Below are 6344 nucleotides of genomic sequence, written 5' to 3' on the forward strand. Positions count from 1 at the left end.
ATGTCGACTTTTTACACACCTTTTATTAAGAAACTTTTCTTAGGTGAGTGCCCAAGGCTGTTCAGTATTTTGAAAAAAAAAGCATACTTGAGTCATCAACTGTATAATTTTGCATTTATTCTCTACCGGTTTCAGTTATAACAACCGACTTCACAAGAGAAAAACAGTATACATCAATGGATCAAAAATACATTTTCATCAAACACGAAATGACGAATTTGACAGAAATGTATTTTTGAATCATTGATGCATACCGTTTTTCTCCTGTGAAGATGGTTGTTATAATTGATACAGGCAGGGAACAAATATACAAGTGTACACATGATGGTGCACATATTCCTTAAAAAAATACGCACGTGAATTACTAATTCCCATCCCGCATCTTATACGTTTTACATAAATAGAAATTCTTCACGGAAAAGAAGGAGTTGTCAAAGAGAAACTTTTTCAGGGTGTTTTCAAATTTAACTTAGCAGTCCGTCAGACATTTTATATCATTGGTGAAGATATCAGATTTTTAATGACAGTATTGTGCATCCCTTTTTGTGCTAAAGATAATCGTAACGTGGAGCAATTAATGCAGTTTTTCTGCTGATGTTACAACTGAAATGTCCAAGCAACTTGCGATGTGAAACTTGTTGCACTTTTTGAAAACTTTGTATGTTCAGGCAGCAGTGTAAACAAACTGTGAAGTTACTTCATTGCGATGTCATATAATATATACGCCGTTTCTGGCATGTACTCTTCGCAATGAACTTGCTTCGATAGCATCTAAACTCCTAACTTTCTCAGGGTGTTTTCAAATTTAACTTTGCAGTCCGTCAGACATTTTATATCATTGGTGAAGATATCAGATTTTTGATGACAGTATTGTGCATCCCTTTTTGTGCTAAAGATAACCGTAACGTGGAGCAATTAATGCAGATTTTCTGCTGATGTTACAACTGAAATATCCAAGCAACTTGCGATGTGAAACTTGTTGCACTTTTTGAAAACTTTGTATGTTCAGGCAGCAGTGTAAACAAACTGTGAAGTTACTTCATTGCAATGTCATATAATATATACGCCGTTTCTGGCATGTACTCTTCGCAATGAACTTGCTTCGATAGCATCTAAACTCCTAATGACGAAGTGGTCCTTCGGAATCTACCGCGAAAACGCTATTGAAAAGAAAGTAGACCGTTTTTATTATTGCGTTGGTGCGAAAGTTCGTAGAATTTTTCCATAAGTTTAATAAACATAAAAGGTACATGTAACAGACACTTTTGTAAATGATGTTATTCTCTCATTCACTATTTACAACAGCGTGCCAACGCTGCGGTAACTTTTCGACTTTTCGACTGTAGGTATCACATGGTGAAGCAAAGAACACGTCGAGCCGTGCACGCAGCGGAGTTTCGTACGGAGAGGAAGTTCTTTGAACATTTTTCGATAGAGAGCGGAAAAAGCGAAAATCTGAGGGCGAAAGATCAGGTGAATAAGGTGGGGGCGGAATGACTTAACAGCCCAACTCCTGTGTGGTGTTTTTTTATCTGCCTAACAGATTGTGGGCGGGCATTATCGTGTAGTTGCATCATTTTATAAGGTCTTCCTGGTCTCTGTTCTTGGACTGCGTCTGCAAGACGTCTCAGTTGTTGACAATAAATATCAGCAGGCATGGTTACACCTCGGGGTAGCAGGTCGCAGTTCACCACACGTCGCTGTCCCACCAGATGCATAATATTGTCTTTTGTGGATGCACGCAGGTCTTGTGCGGGAAGTTTCTACTTTTTTTTGGCTCAACCATTCTTTTTTTCCTTGTGTTAGCATAAAGATACCATTTCTCGTCACTTGTAACGATACAGGGTAGGATTGGCCTGTACTGTTCACGAGCCAATTGATGACAAGCAAGCAGAGATGCACATACGGCCATCCGCTGATCTTTGTGATTCTTCCTTAGAACATTCGGTACCCACATACCCGATTTTTGATACTTCCCCACTGCATCCAAATGTCACACGACGGTGGAACGATCAAGCTACCACGTCTCCCAGCACATTCCGAATGCAATGACGTGGATCACTGTGGTAAACACGTTTAAATGATAAGTATGTTTTTGGATTGGGTCTGCCTTTAGCAAAATACAATTTTGTTTTTTAACCCAAACATGTTTCACTGCAGTAGCAGCATCTTCAGTGGGCTTTTATTTTATGGCTGTTAAGGATAAAGAATGTTCTTTACTGTTTGTAACATGTAACTATCAGCTTTTGAATCGTAATTACAGATATTTGAAAAAGCACATGAAATTATGAATTCATACCGTTTTACCACATGGTGTGGTTTTTCTGATGTGTTGTTTTGTACCACAGTTTGTCATCCGCAACCATTTACACCTTAAAGTAGATAAATTGTTTAAGCCAAAATTACGATTTGAAAATTGTTATTTCTATGCCAGAAATTAATTAATTCTGTGTGTGTGTGTGTGTGTGTGTGTGTGTGTGTGTGTGTGCGAAAATGGAGAGAGAGAGAGAGAGAGAGAGAGAGAGAGAGAGAGAGAGAGAGAGGGGGAGTGACAGTAGATTTTAGGATTTTTTTGTGGGGTGGGGGGCTAGGGTGGGGTGGGGAGAGGGGGGGGGGGGGAAGCTCTGTAGGTTGGTCTTGTCAAATAATTCTTAGAGGGCAGAGAACAGAGTTCCATTGCAGAGAGCTGTGTATTCATTTATCATTTCTTTTCCTTCCACTATGCCTTTTTGTATCTGATAATTTTCTTCAATTATTAGTTTTTGTGCGGGGCTGTTGCTGCATTTGAGAATTTTCAAATCAGTATTGATGTTTGTTGGGTTATGTATCTTGTCCATGAGGTGTTCAGCAAATGTGGAATGACAGCTGCTACTTTTTAATGCTCTACTGTGTATCGGGTATTAAAGTTTCTGCTCGTCTGCCAGATATAAACTGCTTTGCAGTCCTGACATGTTACTTGGTAAATACCAGATGTGTTGGTTGTCCTTAGTTTTCTCTGTGTTGAGTTGTCTGTCCTGTAGGCTATTTTTACCTCTTGTTTTTTGAGTATGTTGCCTATTCTGTGGACTGCTTTGTTGTTGTAGGTGAGAATGAACCACTTGTTTGTCAATGTGGGTGTTTCTTGTTCATGTGTGTTCTGTGTGTTTGTAAGTTGATGAGGAGGCTTTTGTTTTTGTGTGTTGGATGCCTTTTTTAATTTTGTTTTAATTTTGTGGTTCAGTTTATCTATAGCGTTTGTGTTATATCAATTGTCTACTGCTATTTGTCTAATTGTCTGTAATTCATTCTTGTAGTTGTTTTCAGTGAGTGGGGTTTTGTGCAATCTGTGTAGCATGTATTGGAAGCTGGCTAGTTTGTGTGTAATCGGGTGATTAGGATCTTTGTGAATGGCTGTGCTCGTGGTAGACACTTTCCTGAACATAGAGAATTGGTGTTGGATGTTGTGTCAGTGTATTGTGAGGTCAAGGAAGTCTAACCTTTTGTCGTGTTCTGTTTCTATGGTGAATTTTATTTTTGGGTGTACTTTGTTTATGTTGGATGCGACTTGGTGTTTCATCTGCTAGGCATATGATGTCATCTACATAACGGTACCAATATATTATCCAGTATTGTTTGGGTCTTTCTATTGTTACAAATATTTTATTTTCAATGTGATTGAGAAAAATGTTGGCTGGGAGTCCACTGACTGGTGACCCCATTGGAAACACATCTTGTGAGTAGAAATGACTGTCAACTGAGAAACAGTTTTGCTCTGTGATTAGTTTTATAATGCTAGCTATTTCTTTTGTGTGGGGTTTGGGAATTCTGGCTTGTTCTTCTAACTGTTGTTTGATGATGTTGATGGTTTCTGTCGTGGGGATATTGGTGTGCATGGATGTGATGTCAAATGATGTGAGTGTGGCTGTTGTGGGTATGTTGGTGTCTTGGATTTGTTGTATCAGCTCTTCAGTGTTGTGTATGCTTCTGATATTTGTGTATATGTAACGTTTCTGTAAGTATGTGTGCATTTGTTAAAAAACAAAATTGTGTTTTGCTAAAGGCGGATCCTATCCAGAAACATACGTATTGTTAAAGCAAACGCGAAAAAAAAGAGCTTCAACCCCAAGATGACTTTTAAATGATCTTCATCAAACCCCGAAGATCTTCCTGAACATCGGAAGTCACTGATATGAAAACGATCCTCCTTAAAAACCATTTTCTTGGCATGCTCCGTCCAGTGACATTAACTCCATACTCGGCGCAAAAGTTGCTGCCTGCCTCTGCTGCTGTCACTCCTATATTGAAGTGAAACAGAAGAATGCGTCGGTAATGTCCGCATTTCCCCACTTATCACTGCATTTTCTAGCGACCACAGCTGCACTGACTATCTCCAAATGACAAAATGACATTATGTTAACGCAATTAGCAACAGTGAACTACAAATAAAAAAATGACTATCGATAAAGGAACGAACAGCAACCACAAGGGCAACATACAAAACAAAAATGATACGACCTTAGGCAGCAACATAATATAAAGTTTCCCACCGAAAAGTGTGTTATAATGATTCGCAAAGTTAGCAGAAAACAGAGTGCTTCAGAATTGCACCGACATAGTTGCTATTGCAGTTAAGGTTCTGGACCCACATTCGAAGGAGCGGAGTTCAGTCCCCATGTGGCCATTGAGTTGTAAGTTTCCCGTTGTTTTCTTTTATTTATTAAGGTAGATCCCAAGATGATTCTTTAGGTAAAGGCTCCTTCAGTCATCGGCCAATCCAAACTAGTGGTCAATCTTCACTGGCCTCTGGTCAAACGGTTCAAATGACTTTAAGCACTATGGGACTGAACATCTGATGTCATCAGTCCCCTAGACTGCCCGAGGCAGGATTCGAACCTGCGGCAGTAGCAGTCGATTGGTTCCGGACTGAAGCTCCTAGAGCCGCTCGGGTACAGCGGCCGGCGGCCGCTAGTCGATGGGATGTTAAACCCGAACTTTCGTTCCCAAGTTCCACTTTCAAGATAATCGCGTGTTAAGAGACTGTGGGGCACGGGGCGGCCAGGTTGGTGTCCAGAAGAAGCGCGGCGCCCTGCCCTCCCACGCGTGTCCTGACCCAGATCGCCCCGCTGCCGGGGCATCGGGAGAACCGGCTCCAGCCGGTGCTGGAGGAGTCACTGGAGACCGGTTCCAGAGCGGCGTGGCTCCGCTAGCGGCTAATGGTACCTCTGCCCGGAGAAACCGCCACAGGCAGGCGAGAGGCGCCGCACATCCGTTTCACGGCTCATTTCCTCCCAGTGCGAGAACGCTCTTTCGTACAATGTAATGGCTTTACGCAACTGTAAAATACTGTCACTTCCGTAGTTTAACAGAGGCACTTAGCTGTCCGATGATTTCCGGATCTGGGAAAGCTAGCCGGGATTTACCTTTTTGATTGTTAACTGAGCTGGGTCCCCAATTGGCTAGGTGATGTTTCAGTCTCTATGCTGGTACTAAAATCACATAAGTGAAGGAAGATGCTAAGTGCTACTGCACAGGATCATCATCGCAACCAAAGCGTGTATCTGTTTCTTTGGTTTCTCAGTGTGCATGCTCCTCTGTACCGTGCTTCAGGTATCAAACAGCTTTAATCTCTTGATAACGGTCACAGAAGATATTACATATGTAACAGCCGTGAAAGAATCTTTGTCAAACCACTCCTCCGTTACTGCTGTCCGTCACTAGAAAAATCTGTATACAGCTTTCAAAAAATTCAGGTGATGTTGCAGTTAGCAAACAGTAGGTATTTCTTTAGGCTGTTCTAGTAAACCCTCTCTCTCCCTCTCTTAAAAAGTCATAGACATTATACAGGGTGTTTCAAAAATGACCGGTATATTTGAAACGGCAGTAAAAACTAGACGAGCAGCGATAGAAATACACCGTTTGTTGCAATATGCTTGGGACAACAGTACATTTTCAGGCGGACAAACTTTCGAAATTACAGTAGTTACAATTTTCAACAACAGATGGCGCTGCAAGTGATGTGAAAGATATAGAAGACAACGCAGTCTGTTGGTGCGCCATTCTGTACGTCGTCTTTCTGCTGTAAGCATGTGCTGTTCACAACGTGCAAGTGTGCTGTAGACAACATGGTTTATTCCTTACAACAGAGGATTTTTCTGGTGTTGGAATTCCACCGCCTAGAACACAGTGTTGTTGCAACAAGACGAAGTTTTCAACGGAGGTTTAATGTAACCAAAGGACCGAAAAACGATACAATAAAGGATCTGTTCGAAAAATTTCAATGGACTGGGAACGTGACTGATGAACGTGCTGGAAAGGTAGGGCGACCGCGTACGGCAAGCACAGAGGGCAACGCGCAGCTAGTGCAG

The sequence above is a fragment of the Schistocerca serialis genome, chromosome 2 (genome assembly GCF_023864345.2).
Source record: "Schistocerca serialis cubense isolate TAMUIC-IGC-003099 chromosome 2, iqSchSeri2.2, whole genome shotgun sequence".
NCBI lineage: Eukaryota > Metazoa > Arthropoda > Insecta > Orthoptera > Acrididae > Schistocerca > Schistocerca serialis.